Raw genomic sequence first — 15024 nt, 5'->3', positions numbered from 1 at the left:
TAGAGGCAGAGGGGGGCACGGGGAAAGGTTTAAAGGCAGGGGAGCCGGTGATCGCAGGGTGTGGTTGAGGAAGGGGATCCCCGGCGGTTTCGCCAGTGATCTCGAGCGCGGGCGTTGCGCTGAACGGAGAAAGGAAGGGGAGGGAGGATCTGACGCGAGGGCCCAGGGTGTCAGCGAGGTGAACGGCGAACCGGCGAGCGTCCGTGGTGAACATGGCACTGGCTGATGCATGGGCTTGGTGGGACGGGGAACAGAGTGAGCGGCCCGTGACGCTGGGCCGGGCGTTGGTTACTGGGCCCGCGCGGAAGGAAAGAAGTTGGCTTGGGCTGCAAGGGGAAAGGATGGGCCGCCGGGAATGAAGAGGAACACGGGCTGGGCTAACTGGGTTGCTGGGTTTAGCTGGGCCGGGCAGGTTGGGCCTAGCGCAGGATTTGGGTTGGGTTTCCAGAGCGGTTTGGGTCTGGTTGGGGTTTTCTCTTTCTCTTACTCTTTTCTTTACCAAACACACTCAAGCTAATTTGAATTCAAATCACTCAACCAATTAAAACTTATGCACTAGCATGAATGCACAAACATATTTATCTTGGAAAAATTTTAATTCCTTGTGAAACAAAATTAGATTAAATGCAAGACTAATCATAATAAACCTTAGAAAATTAAGCAAAGCCTATTAAATTTATTATTAAATACTGAAATTTAAATTAGAGTCTTACATCGGCCGATCAGGGTGATCGGCCGATGGCCCATTGGGCCCCACCACCCCCAATTTGCTCTGGAGGGCTGCCACCTGCTTCCTTAACCCTATTCCACATGCCTGGCCTTTGGATACATCGGTTTGATGCTGCATGTGGGCCCTTGGATCCATGTAAGCCTGAATTCTATGCTCTTATTGGTCTGACAATTTTTGCCGTGGATCATAAGGTGCTCACAACCTGCATTTAGCTCTTTTCCAACATTGTATAACTTCTAGGAGCATAGTGGGTTTAGACTTTATTTGGGGTAAATATGCATGTAAAATATTTAAACTCTTAAGATTTTCTGATCAAATTGACTCCTGAAATTGGTCTCTAAACAAGCGTCAATAGCGGCTCCTAGCCGAATAAATGAATTGATAAATTATGTGCTGCCTTTGCCATCACAGGAATCTGGTTTTCTTGACGAACCGATTTCTGAAAATGTACATGAAAATTCTTTGGGCCGCACAGCAATGAGTACAATTTAGACGATGGTATAAAATGATCCCATAGCACATTGTCTTAATTCCACAGCACAAGCGTATACGAGTGATAGATATGAAGCCAATCTTGTTGAGTTAAAAGAAGATTTGGCTGTTGCGATGAAAACCAAACTCGGTGAGAATATGGATAATTCTCCATTATGCCAAAACATATATCCCACTTAATTTGATTTGGTTTCTTTTCATGTTGGATGTTGTGTTCCAAATTTTGTGAAATTTAGTGCTGATGATAATAGACCTCCTTGGGAACACATTGACTATTATATTTTTCAACTAGGAAAAAGCTGGTTTCCATGAAGCTTTGCAAATTCGTTTGTTTTCTTTATCTTTGACTGGAACCGCTTTTTATTGGTTTGCTTCATTGGCCCCCGAATTCTATTCAATCTTGGAATCAACTAGAACGCAAGTTTTAGGATCATTTTTATAATGGGCACAATGAGGCAAAATTGTCAGATTTAACATTGGTAGATAGGGTAGAGAAGAATCTATCCAAGATTACTTTAAAAGATTTAAAGATATAAAAAACCGATGTTTTAATTTTACAGTTTCTGAAAAAGATTTGGCTAGCTTGGTTTTTTATGGTTTGGTTTCGCATTATAAGGAAAAACTTGAGGGCTTTGATTTTCTTTCCATAAATCATTTGCAACTTTATGCCATGAGTTTGGAATATAGATTAAAAAAATGCGAAAGAAAGTTGTGAGACTCATCAGTCCATACATGTTGATTGTAAATCTAATTCGGACGATGAGAAAAATGAAGTTGCTGAGTTCATATGTTCCTCAAAAGCTAAGCCATACTTTTGTTCATCGCTTAAACCTATTCCAAAAAATCAGTAAGAACAAGCTCTTTTCACTTTTGATGTTTGTAAGTGTGATTGCATATTTAGTGAATTTCTTAGAAGCGGAAACATCAAGTTGTCTCATGCCATACCGCCGAGTGGCATAATACATTTTCTCGTACAACTAATGATTGCAACATCTTTCATTGAAAAGTCCAACCGTCCGTTAATGAAGCACAATAGACGATGCATGAGATGCGAGTTGACAAGGTGTCATTCCCGGTTGATCCTATTGATCAAGATAACGCCAAGGTGCTCATTCAGTTGGAACAAGCTGAAGGAGCTAAAGGAAAAAATGTTATCATTGGTGAGCCAAGGCTGAGGAATGTCAATGATACGATTCTGGCTAGGGAAGTGACATTGGAGAAGACTCCTGATGGTAAGGAGTCATTGAAAATTACTGCCAAAGCTTCTATACTCAAGGGGCAAGCAAGTTCCTCACAAGACTCGAGTCGGCCTCCTTCTCAAGTACAACCGGTCAGACTGGTCTACCTAACCGGTCAGATCGTTCCGGCACAGAGCCGGCCCAACATGTTTAAGGCCAAACGTCCGAAAGTGGGTACTTGGAAGGTTAATGAATCAAAGGTGAAGGAAAAGTTGCAAAGTAGAAGCTCACCTTTGATCAATTATTGAACAAGTTCACGAAGGCCATTCCAAAAGATCGGCCACTAAAAAAAGAATCAAGTTCACCTCCGCGTCAAGGCAAGCGTTCTTCTCCTAGGGGGAGAATCCAACAAGCATAGAGGTGATAGAACTACAGTATTCTGTCTTCAGAAGGTGTATGCTACTACGTCATGGGCGTCACCGGCATTGGGTTTTTGTTGTCCTGCATGGGAGCATGAAGGTATTTGGATTTATTGTTATCCGATTCTACACCCAACATCTCACCATAGGGAGGAGGATCACAGAAGCCTGTGTTTGGCTGGGTGATACAACCAGTGCACGTCCGTTTGGGACCCCACCAATCAGGTCAGAGGCGACAGCCTGCACCGGTCATATCGGTCTCATCAAAGGTCGGGAAAAGCTCCTTTTCCAAGATAGGAATGTCATGTCAATGGAAGGAAAGTAGAAGTGCAGCATACTGTTGATCCAGAGAAGGTTAAAACTAATTCTCTTGTTCTCATCGGTGATATTAAAGTAGTTGTTGAAGATATGAGTAAAAGACCAATGGTTTATGGTAAATCAGTCAATCCTTCTGTCTAAGGGCCGATCATGGCTAATGATCATGAGACCAGCAACAGTAGTTCAACATTGAAGTACTTTCAATCAAGGTGGTGTCCTCCAGGGTTGACTCGTACTCAAAAGAGGAAGTTGCAGCGCCTATGCTTTCAAGGGAAGAAGGAGCAGGAGTTCAAGACACTGAGGAACAAAAAATTCAACCGCTATAGACCTTTTGTACCCCAGGGCAAGGTATGGAGGATCAAAGCAGCTGACCAGCTAGCACGACCGGTCGAACCACCTCAGGCGACCAGTTTGAGTGGTGCAATCGACCGGTTGACTGCTCAGAGCAACCGGTCGGACCGGTTGAGGTTGCAGCAGAGAAGAAAGCCGAATTTGCAATGCCTATTTCAATTCCTTGTGATGGAAAAACACCACTGATATGCTCAGTACAGGACGATGAGGGGCTAGAGGATCATGATGCTACACCAAGAAAGCAGCAATATGGAGCTCAATAGCATTTTAGTGCTCCGGGAGGGGGTAAAATATTGTCAAGCGATAATTTACCTCATGAAGGTTCTGTTCAATAGATCGGTTTGCATGGGATGCTCAATATAATTATGTTTTGAGGACTTGAGCCGGTTGAAAGATTTAACATCAGCAAATAGAAGCCGATTTAGAATTTTTTCTGATTCGGGCTAGAAAGTTGGCAAATGCTCCTACTTGCAAGAGAGAGTTGCAAAATTTCTAGGCCAAGTGAATTTATTAAGAAGATTTATATCCAACTTATCTAGAAAGATTGATGCTTTTATTCTAATTCTTCGATTAAAGAATGAAGCCGAATTTACTTGGGGGCAAAATAGCAACAAGCAGTTGAAAAGATCATGCAATATCTATCTTCACTTCCGGTACCCAACGCGCCTAGGAGAGGGGTTCCTTTCAGGCTTTATGTGGCAGCTGAAGACAAAGTTATTGGAGTTTTTTTGACTCAACGAAACCGAAGGCAAGGAGTATATCTTCACTTATACAAGCCGACAACTTATTGATGCGAAAACAAGGTATACTTTTTATTGAGAAGTTATGCTTGTCTCTATATTATGCTTGTACCAAATTGAGATATTATCTACTATCTAGTACTTGCATAGTAGTATGTCAAACCGATGTGATCAAACATATGTTGCACAATCCGATTTCAAGTGGTAGGATTGGCAAGTAGGCTTATGCTTTAGTTGAATATGATTTGTCTTGTGAACCTTTGAAATCTATGAGAAGCCAAATTGTAGTGGATTTCATTGTTGAGCATCAGATTAATGATGAGCATGATTTAGATGTCAGCTACATTACTTGCACACCATAAAAGTTGTATTTTGATGGATCGTTTTGTGATAAAGATCAAGGAATTAGTACTGTCTTGATTTCTCTGAGTGGTGCTATTTTTGAGTTCTCAAACCGATTTAAAGAGGATAGCACAAATAATCAAGTTGAGTATGAAGCACTTCTATTTGCCTTGGAATTTTTGCAATCTATGGGCATGAAACATATTGAAGCCTTTGGTGATTCACTTCTGGTGGTGCAGCAGGTATCCAAGGTATGCTAGTGTTACAATGGATCTTTAAATGCATATCTTGACAAGTGCCTTGATATTATTTTTTTCCTTTGATGAATTTGTTATTAGACATATACCAAAGGAAGAGAATGCAGGGTAACTCTATGGCTCAGCAAGCATCTGGCTACCCAATTGTGAAGAAATATTTTCACATTCGAAAGCTGATGCAAGCAAAAGCCAAGTTGCAGGTTCTGGACGAACCGGTTCGACCGGTCGATGCAACTGGTCTGACCGCCCAGACCGGTCTGACCAGCAATAGGACCAGTCTGACCGCCCAGACTGCTGGTGACACCAATTCAGCTATGAAAGATGATTCAATCACTAAAGCCGATGATCAGGAGTTGCAGGTTCTAAGAATATTCGATGTATGGCAACCAAATATGTTTTTATTGATGATGAGCTCTATTGTCGCACCGCCGAAGATTTATTTCTTAAATGATTGAACTCGGATGAGGCCAGAGTTGCCATGAGGGAAGTTCTTGAAGACATTTGTGGTAAACATCAATCAGCTCATAAGATGAAGTGGTTGTTTAAGAAAAGCCAGTTTTTATTGGCCTACCATGATTGTTTCAAGTAGTATAAGGGGTGTGAAGAATTTTTGCGGTTTGGTGATTAGTGCCTGCTACGTTGATGCATCCTATTATCAAATCATGGTCGTTCAGAAATGGAGGATTGGATTTCATTGGTCAGATTAATCCTCCATCTTGAGAGGGGTATCGCTTCGTCTTAGTTGCTACAGATTATTTTACTAAATGGACCGAAGTAGTTCCTTTGAAGAACTTGGTTCACAGTTGAGGTAATATATACTCAGGCTTGTCTCACTTACACAAGATGATATGATCGATATACAAAAAAGCAAGACATGATTGATGCAGAGGTGCTTCTCGTTGTTCAAGTGCATTTTTGGGATTTGAGAGATTGGTACGCAACTTTTATCAAGAAACAGGGGGCATATGTTGATACACAAAATTGGCATAATTCAGGTTTGTTGGACAATCTGGGCAAACTGGTCAGACCGAGTGTAGAAACCGGCAGGGTTTATGTTACCGACCGGTCCGGCCAAACCAGCGGGGTCCGGTACCGGTATACCGGATCGGTTTGGCCGGAAACCGGTCCAAACTGGTCGAAGTCAAATTTGAATTTAAAATCTTCTGTGCAAACGGTTCGTACCGGTATACCGGTCGGTTTGACCAGTTTACCGGCCGGTTTGACTGGTAACCCGCCAAATTCAATTTTTTTTCTTTTTTGGTTTAAATTCAAATGCCCGCAAAGTATACTAAATGAATGTTTGTATAACATGTTTTAGCCTAAATGAACCCTCTAACCCTCTTTTGTACATTGTATTTGTATACTTTTGTATACACACTGTTTTTTGTTTAACTTCAAATCCCCGCAAACTATACTAAATGAACGAATTTTTGAGAAAATTTGACACCATTAGATTCATCGCACCTTAAAGTAGTTTTAGGAATTTTTCATTTTTTGAATTCAAATTTGAATTTTGAATTTGGGCCAGTTTGATACTGGCCCAAACCGGAACCGGCCCGGACCGGTTTGACCGGTAACCGGTCAAACCGGATCGGTTCCCAACGGTTTTGTGAACCCTGGAAACCGGTCATACCAATCTGGAAGGTATTGCTAAATCTCTAATTGGACTGCACCATTGCGTATATCTCATCGAGATGATCGAAATGCATATATAGAATATCCAATTTGGAGTCCGGATGAGAAAGTTATGCCTCCCGGAAGACCCTACACCTCGGTCAGACCGGTCAAACCTGTCCGAAATGCCCAATCCAAGTTAGGAGTTATATTTTTACATGGGATTTGTTAGGATTTCGACTCCTAATGGGTATAGGCCTTCCCACCCTATATATATGAAGGGTCACGGCCGATTGAAAAATCCAAATCGATCCAACACCTTTACCCTTACCTTTTATCTCGAAACCCTAACTTTTCCATCCCCATCTGCTATTCTTCGCTTGTCTCTATGGCGTTCAAGGAGTTCTGAGTAGCCTGTCGACCTCAGAGCAACCCAAGATCCACGAGCTCCGACGGGGTCCCTCGCGAGCTCAAGGTTTTTGGTTTTCGCAGTGTTCTATGTAGAACCGGTCTGACCAGTTGCCCTGATCGGTTTGTGCGCAAGGAGCTCATTTGTGAAGATCGTGTCAACGATCAACTACAAGTTCTAGCGCATTCGAGTGTGTGATCGGATTTTGCGTCTACAGGTACGAATGCCTCCCAAGTGGAAAGAGGCAACGGCTGTGGAAGGTACCAAGCAACCGCACACCGTCCAATCCCCGCACCAACTAACGCCGCAACGCCGCAGTCAAAGTCAACTTCCTTCTACTTATCTCCTAGTATGCCCCAGGACCAGCAGGGCAACTTTGTTGGATGCCTTCCTATGAAATTCGAAAAAGAGTAAACCTCATGGTTCTTCAGATAGAACCACTCACCGTGCCACCACCGATTGGAATCGGTGTGAATGTATGCGGGATAATCACCCTCTCGCTTGGGGCGGCGCTGGATTCTAAATCCGCCAACTGGAGCTCCATTCTTCTCTCCAGTCACTGACTCTTGACAGGTAATGAAATAGTGGCAGAGCAGGTTTGGATTGGCATCCACACTCAGGAGTGCTTCGCACACCATCATGAAGCCCGCTAGATGCAGAACGCGATTGGGGTTGAGATGTTGGAGCTTGATCTCTCAGTGGTGAAGGAGCCTGCGCAAGAAGTCATGTGCTGGGTATCCCAAACCCCGCTCGTGGAAAGCCACGAATGAGGCTATCTCTTCCACCTCCAGCACAGGCAACTCATTCTCCGCCAGCAGCGCTCGCCATCCAGCAACCTCGTTTGGAGGAATGATCCCCTTCGCAGCGACGTCCTCGAGCCAATCTTCCGAGACAACAGACGACCTCCACAGCGCCATGACTCGCTTCTTGCTTCACCTGAACTCAATAATGGCGATAGCAAGAGAGGTGGTTGCAAACTGGAGAAAGGCAATAGGTGGGAGGCAAAGATGAAAAGGCATGGGCTTTTTTTCTCCCTATTTCCTTATAACTACAGGGTAAATAGTCACACTCGAACTCAGAATGGACGTGCGATGCCTAAGACAACCCTTCACCTTCCCACGAGAAGCCCGGGTTGGATTCCATCAAGGCTCAATCAGTTAATGCCTGCGACGGGATGTCTCGAGCACGCCTGCACGCCCCAACTCGGGGGGCCTGACAGGCGACTGGCGCAAACCGCTCAGCCGGATAGAAAACTTCCAGAAAACAGGGAAGTTAATATTAAACTCTTTCTCCTGAATGACTAAGAGTCAAGTGTTCATTTTTTTTTCTAATCACATATTTGCGAGCTCCAGGAATATATTAAGGGTATCATCAAAAAGTTGAACCAGAGAACTTTCACTCGGGCAGAAACCCGAACAATGACACATGGCGAGCCGCAACAAGAGCTTATGTTATTCTTCAAGGGGATTTCTACTCGAGCAGTGCAATGTTAACAACTGGGGGAGATAATGAGGACCAAGCCCCAGCAGCCTTTGCCTGACCTGCCCAGTGCGGTCCCCCCCCAACTGTCTCATCTGACTCGGACCCCTAAAAGTTAACGTGGTTCAACTGGCCTTGTTGTGTTTCGAACTAGGGGAGATAACGAGCACTACACCCCAGCGGCCTTTGCCCGACCTGCCCAGCACGGTCGGGGATGTCCCTGTTAGAATTGATCTCTGACTCGGCCCAACGGACGAGTTGGACCCTTGGTCCGCGCCCTGATCGGGGGCGCTCAACCAGCCCATGGGCTGGCGGGCCCCTGTCGCATAGCGCCGTATAAAAGGGAGGTGGGGGCCTGGGCGTGAACATGAGGTTCACTGCTGCCACAAACCCCACCGAGAGTCCCTAGCACTAACCCGATCTTGAGGGGGTGCTGCCAATGACGGGAAGCTCTGCCACCGTCGCTACTAGACCACGTTTTGGTAACCTCCTATCTCTTTCTAGTTGCGGGTCAAGAAGGAAATCCACTCTTGTTTATCAATGATTAGAACTGTACCCCATCCGATCTATTCCTAGATCATCCTAGAAATCTAACAATGGTATCAGTGGCCGATCAATGGCATAGATTGGCAAATGGGGTAAGAAATTACTATGAATTTTCAGTTCGAGAATGGCACTGAACTCAGAAGAAGCGAATCGAACTCTCAGATCGAGGAACCCCAGAAACCCTAACCCTAAGAATACTCAGATTTGGGACTTACCTACGGGTTTTGTCCTCGCCGTGGCACTCGCCGGTCTAAATGGCCGTCGCACCGCAAGAACCATCCATACATTAGTGCGCGGGCACAAGAATCAACTGCCGCTCCACGCTGGGATGCCGACGCAAGCGTGCAGGAGGTCGGATCAGAACCACCGCCGGCGTCGTTAGCACTCGCGCGGGAGAGGCGTCGCGCCGCCGGGACGCCGGTACGCGTGTGCGCGCAGAACCACGCCGAGTCGCCTCTCGCTGTTCGTTCAAGAACACGGGCACCGCCGTCAGGCCGCTCGACGGCGGCGCGCTCCCACTCGGGTGAGCGCGCGCGCCGACGAGGGGGCTAGCGGCAGCGCCGCCGCTCTTCCTCCAGCCGGCCCCGGCGACTGCCGCTCACTCAGATCAGAGAAAGGACGGGGGAGGACGGGGAAGACAAGAAAGAAAAGAAGGAGTCGCCTGGCGACCAGATCCGGCCGCGCGCCGGCGAGAGTCGCCGGCGGCGGCGCCGCCGCCGGAACCGGCGAAGAAACCGGGGGAGGGGCGCGCAAATGAGCCTAGGGTTTCCGGGATCATTGGCCGGTTCATGTTTTGTCCCGCCGAGGATGGCTCCCAGCCGTCGGATGCAATCCGACGGCCAGGAGTGGCCAGCCGGCCGATCGGGCTAGATGCGCCCCAAGAGGGACCCTGCACCAGGCCGGTTTCCCGGCCCAGGCCCAGGTTGCGCCCTGGGCGCGGGGAGGGGGCTGCTGCCCACTGCGGGCCGTGGGCCGTTTTCGGCTCTAAGCCGCAAGTAAGAAAAAGATTTTTTTCTTCTTTAGAAAGAATTTTGAATATGAATTTTGGAAGAATTTGCTTAGAATTTATTCTCTGCAAATAAATGCACCAACATGCATTATTTAAAGAGCAGAGAATTACATAAATATGTTTATGAAAATTTAGAATTTTACATGTTTCCGCCGCGAAGAATTTAATTTGTCCCTCTATGTTAATTTGAATCAATGGGATAATTAATATAGAGGCATATAGAATTTCATTTTTGAATTCAGAAATCTTGTAAATTATGATATTGTAATTTCTGACCAAAGTTGATATTGCAATATTATAATTTTGGGTAGAAATTTTTATGCATTTTCTCTATCTTTGCCCAAAGGTGATTTAGATTTAATGCACAGAATATTGTATGTTTGAATTTTGAATATAGAATTTTGATTTGAATACATAATTTTGTGAATTATGATATTGTAATTTCTGACCAAAGTTGATGTTACAATATTATAATCTTGCCCAAAAAGTTTTATGCATTTTTTCTATCTCTGCCCAAAGGTGATTTAGACTTAATGCACAGAATATTGTATGTTTGAATTTTGACCAAAGTTAAAGTTAAACATGCCATTATTGTTATCTTGAATTTGTACTCAAATTTCTGAATTTTGTGATCCAATCATATGTCATATGTGAATGCCATTCCAGAATTAAATGGCCAGAACTATGGAAAATGATTTTCAAAAGTTACAAATTGCTCTGGTGATGGCTAATATAAATTTGGCTATCATAATGCCAGTACCAGAAGAACCAGAAAACCCCATAAGGGCTCAGAACGAAGCAGATGATGTGTGGGCCATTTGAGAGAAAGCCCATGATATTGCTTGGACCAAATGGGATATTCAGCAGGCACGTTGGAATATTTCAAACCGCAAGTACCTGATGATTATCGGAGGTTCCATTTCAGATGGAATAAGAATGGCAATCCCAAAATGCACCACCTCTACTGAGTCACTTTTCCAAGACTTATGCTGCTACTCTAACTGAGCAGCTTATGACCAAAAAATATGCTGGCGGTGGAATAAAAGAATACATTCTAGAAATGAGCCACATGGCAAACAAGCATAAGACAATGAGCATGCCTCTTCCAGATCCCTTTGTTGTTCAGCTGGTGTTCAAGTCTATTCCCAAGGACTTTTCGACTTTTCCTATCAATTATAACACCCAGCAAGAAAATAGGAATGTTGAGAAACCATTTACCATGCGCAGTCAAAAAGTGGATAGATTCAAGGCCGCCAATGGAGGTGAGCTTGTCTTCCATGTTCAGCAGAAAAACAAGAACTATAGAACAATAAGAAACTTTTCCCACCTACTACAAATCAGAAGAAATATGACAAGTCGTTTTGGTGATGGCAAGTGTGAAATATAGTTGCCTATCAACAAGACAAGTTATATTTACTATCACTGCCTGAGAATAAGAATGCCTCCTCACATGAGAATGTTACTAAGAAATGCAAATGAATTGATGCAATCTTGTCAAAATTATGGCACTGTCGTTTAGCCCATATTTCGAGGGGGAGAATAGAGCGCTTAGTGAAAGCATCAATTCTTCCGCCATTAGAATTTTCAGAATTGGAACAATGTATTGATTGCATTAAAGGAAAATTTGCTAAAAAATACAGAATGATTAGAAGCATTTGATAAATTTGAGATATTTAAAGCAGAAGTAGAAAATCAACATGATTTAAAGATCAAGATAGTAAGATCCGACCGTGGGGAGAGTACTACGGTCGGCACACTCCTTATGATCAAGTTCCTGGACCTTTTGCGAGGTTCTTTATGGAAATGGCACAATTGCCTAGTATTCGACACCGGGCGAGCCTCGGCAGAATGGAGTAGCAGAAAGAAGGAACCATATCCCGATGGATATGGTCAGAAGTATGAATTATGGACAGAAAGAGAACCCTCGCTTAATCACTTTCGTGTGTGGGGCTGTCCAGTAAGGTATTTTATTGGCTATCCAGAAAAGTCTACGGGATATCGCTTCTACTGTCCCAACAGACACACAAAGTTATAGAAACAAGACATGCTGCCTTCTTAGAAGATCGAATGATCAGGGGGAGCATGGTAGCCAGAAAAATTGATCTTGAAGAGAAGCGGATATTCGTTCCCACTCCGATGACTCAAGAGCCTTATTTTTCGTTGTCTATTATTGTGGCACCGATAGCACAGGAAACTGCAGTGCCAACGCCTGTTGTCAGTTCTCCTGTCGTGGCTGCAACTGGAAATGAGGAACCTATTTCTCAAGATCCAATAGAACACATTGCCACGGATGAGGGGGAGCAGCAGCAGCCTCCTGTTCAAGAAATGCCAGTTGCAGTGAACCTGAGTAGGCCACAAAGAATTAGAAGACCAGATATTTCTGATGACCATGAAGTCTATAATAGCGAAGAAATTCAAATGGAGGATGATCCCACCTCTTTTGAAGAAGCCATGAGAAGCATGAATTCATCCAAGTGGACTGCAACCATGGAAGATGAAATAAAATCTATGAGTGCCAATAAAGTTTTGGGACTTAGAAGAAATTCCTAAAGGAGCCAAAACAGTAGGCTGCAAATGGGTCTACAAGAGGAAATGTGAGTCCAAAGGGAACATAGAAAGATTTAAAGCGCGACTTGTGGCAAAAGACTTCACGGAAAGAGAAGGGATAGATTACAATGAGACATTTTTCACGGTCTCATGTAAAGATTCTTTCAGAATAATAATGGCCTTAGTGGCACATTATGATCAAGAACTACATCAGATGGATGTGAAGACAGCATTCCTGAATGGGGATTTATATGAAAATGTCTACATGGCACAGCCAAAAGGTTTTGTCATGAAAGGCAAAGAAAACCTAGTGTGCCGCCTAAAGAAATCAATGTATGGCTTGAAGCAAGCCTCAAGGCAGTGGTATTTGAAATTTGATGAAACAATAAGAAAGTTTGGATTTAAAGAAAATGAATAGAACAATTGCATTTATGCAAAGTTCAAGAACGGGAAATTCATTTTCCTCATCCAGCATGCGGATGACATTCTTCTAGCTAGCAGTGATGTCGATCTACTACTGGAAACAAAGAAATTCTTGTCCTCAAAGTTTGATATGAAAGATCTCGGTGAAGCTTCATTCGTTTTAGGAATTGAGATTCATCGAAACAGAAGAACTGGGGCGTTGACATTATCACAGAAAACATACCTAGAAAAGATATTAAAGAAATATGGTATGTACAAGAGTAAACCCACACCTGTCCCAATAGTCAAGGGCGACAGTTTCGGGAAACATCAGTGTCCCAAGAACAAGTACGAGCTCGAACAAATGAAGGCAGTGCCTTATGCTTCAGCTGTCGGAAGCTTACAGTATGCACAATTGTGCACACGCCCTGACTTAAATTTTGTTACTGGGATACTTGGCAGATACCAGAGTGATCCAGGCATAGAGCACTAGAAAATGGTAAAAAAAGCTTTACGCTATGTGAAGGGTACAATAGGCCTCATGATGACATATAGAAAATCAGAATCTTTAGAAATAGAAGGATATTCAGAATCAGACTTTGCAGGAGATGCGGATGATAGAAAATCCACGTCTTGATATATCTTCACTATTGCAAAAGGGAGCGATATCGTGGAAAAGCTCCAAGCAGTCACAGCATCATCCACGATGTATGCTGAATTCGTAGCATGTTATGAGGCCTCAGGGCAGGTCACATGGCTCAAGAAATTAGTACCCGGATAGAAAGTGGTCGACAGCATAGAAAAATCACTGAAATTATACTGTGGCAATGAGCCAGCAGTATTTTGCGCTCATAACAACAAGTCGAGTGGTGCTGCCAAACACATTGACATTAAGTTTCATGTTGTTAAGGAGCAGGTCTAGGATCAAACAATTTGTCTAGAACATGTCAGAACAAGCAAGATGTTAGCGAATCCGTTTACAAAAGGCCTACCACCCAAAGTGTTCAGAGAACACTTAGCCGGCAAGGGTTTAAGGGAAAGCCTATGATTCCTGGACAATGAGGGCCCAAGAATAAGACTCCGTTTCAGAACGGAAAGGTGATTGTGGCTGTTAATCTGACGGTAATAACTGTCATGACGAGGCACGCCCTATACACTGATCTGTGATGGGATGGACCAAGCTCAGAAAAAGAACAAGAATAAGAAACAAGAAGAGATAATGGGGGAGAATGTTAGAATTGATCTCTGACTCGGCCCAACGGACGAGTCGGACCTTTGGTCTGCGCCCTGATCGGGGGCGCTCAACCAGCCCATGGGCTGGCGGGCCCCTGTCGCACAGCACCGTATAAAAGGGAGGTGGGGGCCTGGGCGCGAACATGAGGTTCACTTCTGCCACAAACCCCACCGAGAGTCCCTAGCCCTAACCCGATCTAGAGGGGGTGCTGCCAGCGACGGGAAGCTCCGCCACCGTCGCTACTGGACCACGTTTCGGTAACCTCCTATCTCTTTCTAGTTGCGGGTCAAGAAGGAAATCCACTCTTGTTTATCCATGATTAGAACTGTACCCCATCCGATCTATTCCTAGATGATCCTAGAAATCTAACAGTCCCAACCTTCTCATCCAACTCAGACCTGTAGTAAAAAACACAACTTTGGTCGAAAAAGAACCACGAAGGCAAGTGCGCTACTTGATCCATCCGAAAACCTCCTCTATGGAAAACATTATGGCAAAATTTCTTCCTACTGGCCGAAAAAAGGAAACAAAGAAAAGCAGTCTTCTCAAGAACTAATCAGAGGTACTTCTCAAGAACAGTCAGCTAATGTTCTTTAATTGATGCTTGCCACCATCTACCCACCATATTTATCTTGGCTGGTGCTTCACTTCCCATCCTTGGTACAGCTATCACAGTTCCTTATCACAAGCTCTATTCCAAAATTATATTCCAGGCACACCTCAATTGATGGAAGACAGTCTACCTTATGTTTATCTGCAAAAATAGAAAAGCATCCACAAACTATCATCGTCCACAAGTTGTTCAGAATCTCAATCCTCCACATGAGCAGTAATTTCTTCGAGATACATCCCTCACAGTTCATGTACATAAGATTTAGAAATTTTGAAAAAAAACAATGATGCCATTGCCATAAATTTGAACTCATAGATCATGTCCTGAAGCTCAACCTACGTGGC

The sequence above is a fragment of the Panicum virgatum genome, chromosome 6N, assembly GCF_016808335.1.
Source record: "Panicum virgatum strain AP13 chromosome 6N, P.virgatum_v5, whole genome shotgun sequence".
Taxonomy (NCBI): Eukaryota; Viridiplantae; Streptophyta; class Magnoliopsida; order Poales; family Poaceae; genus Panicum; species Panicum virgatum.
This window is presented reverse-complemented; position numbering follows the sequence as displayed.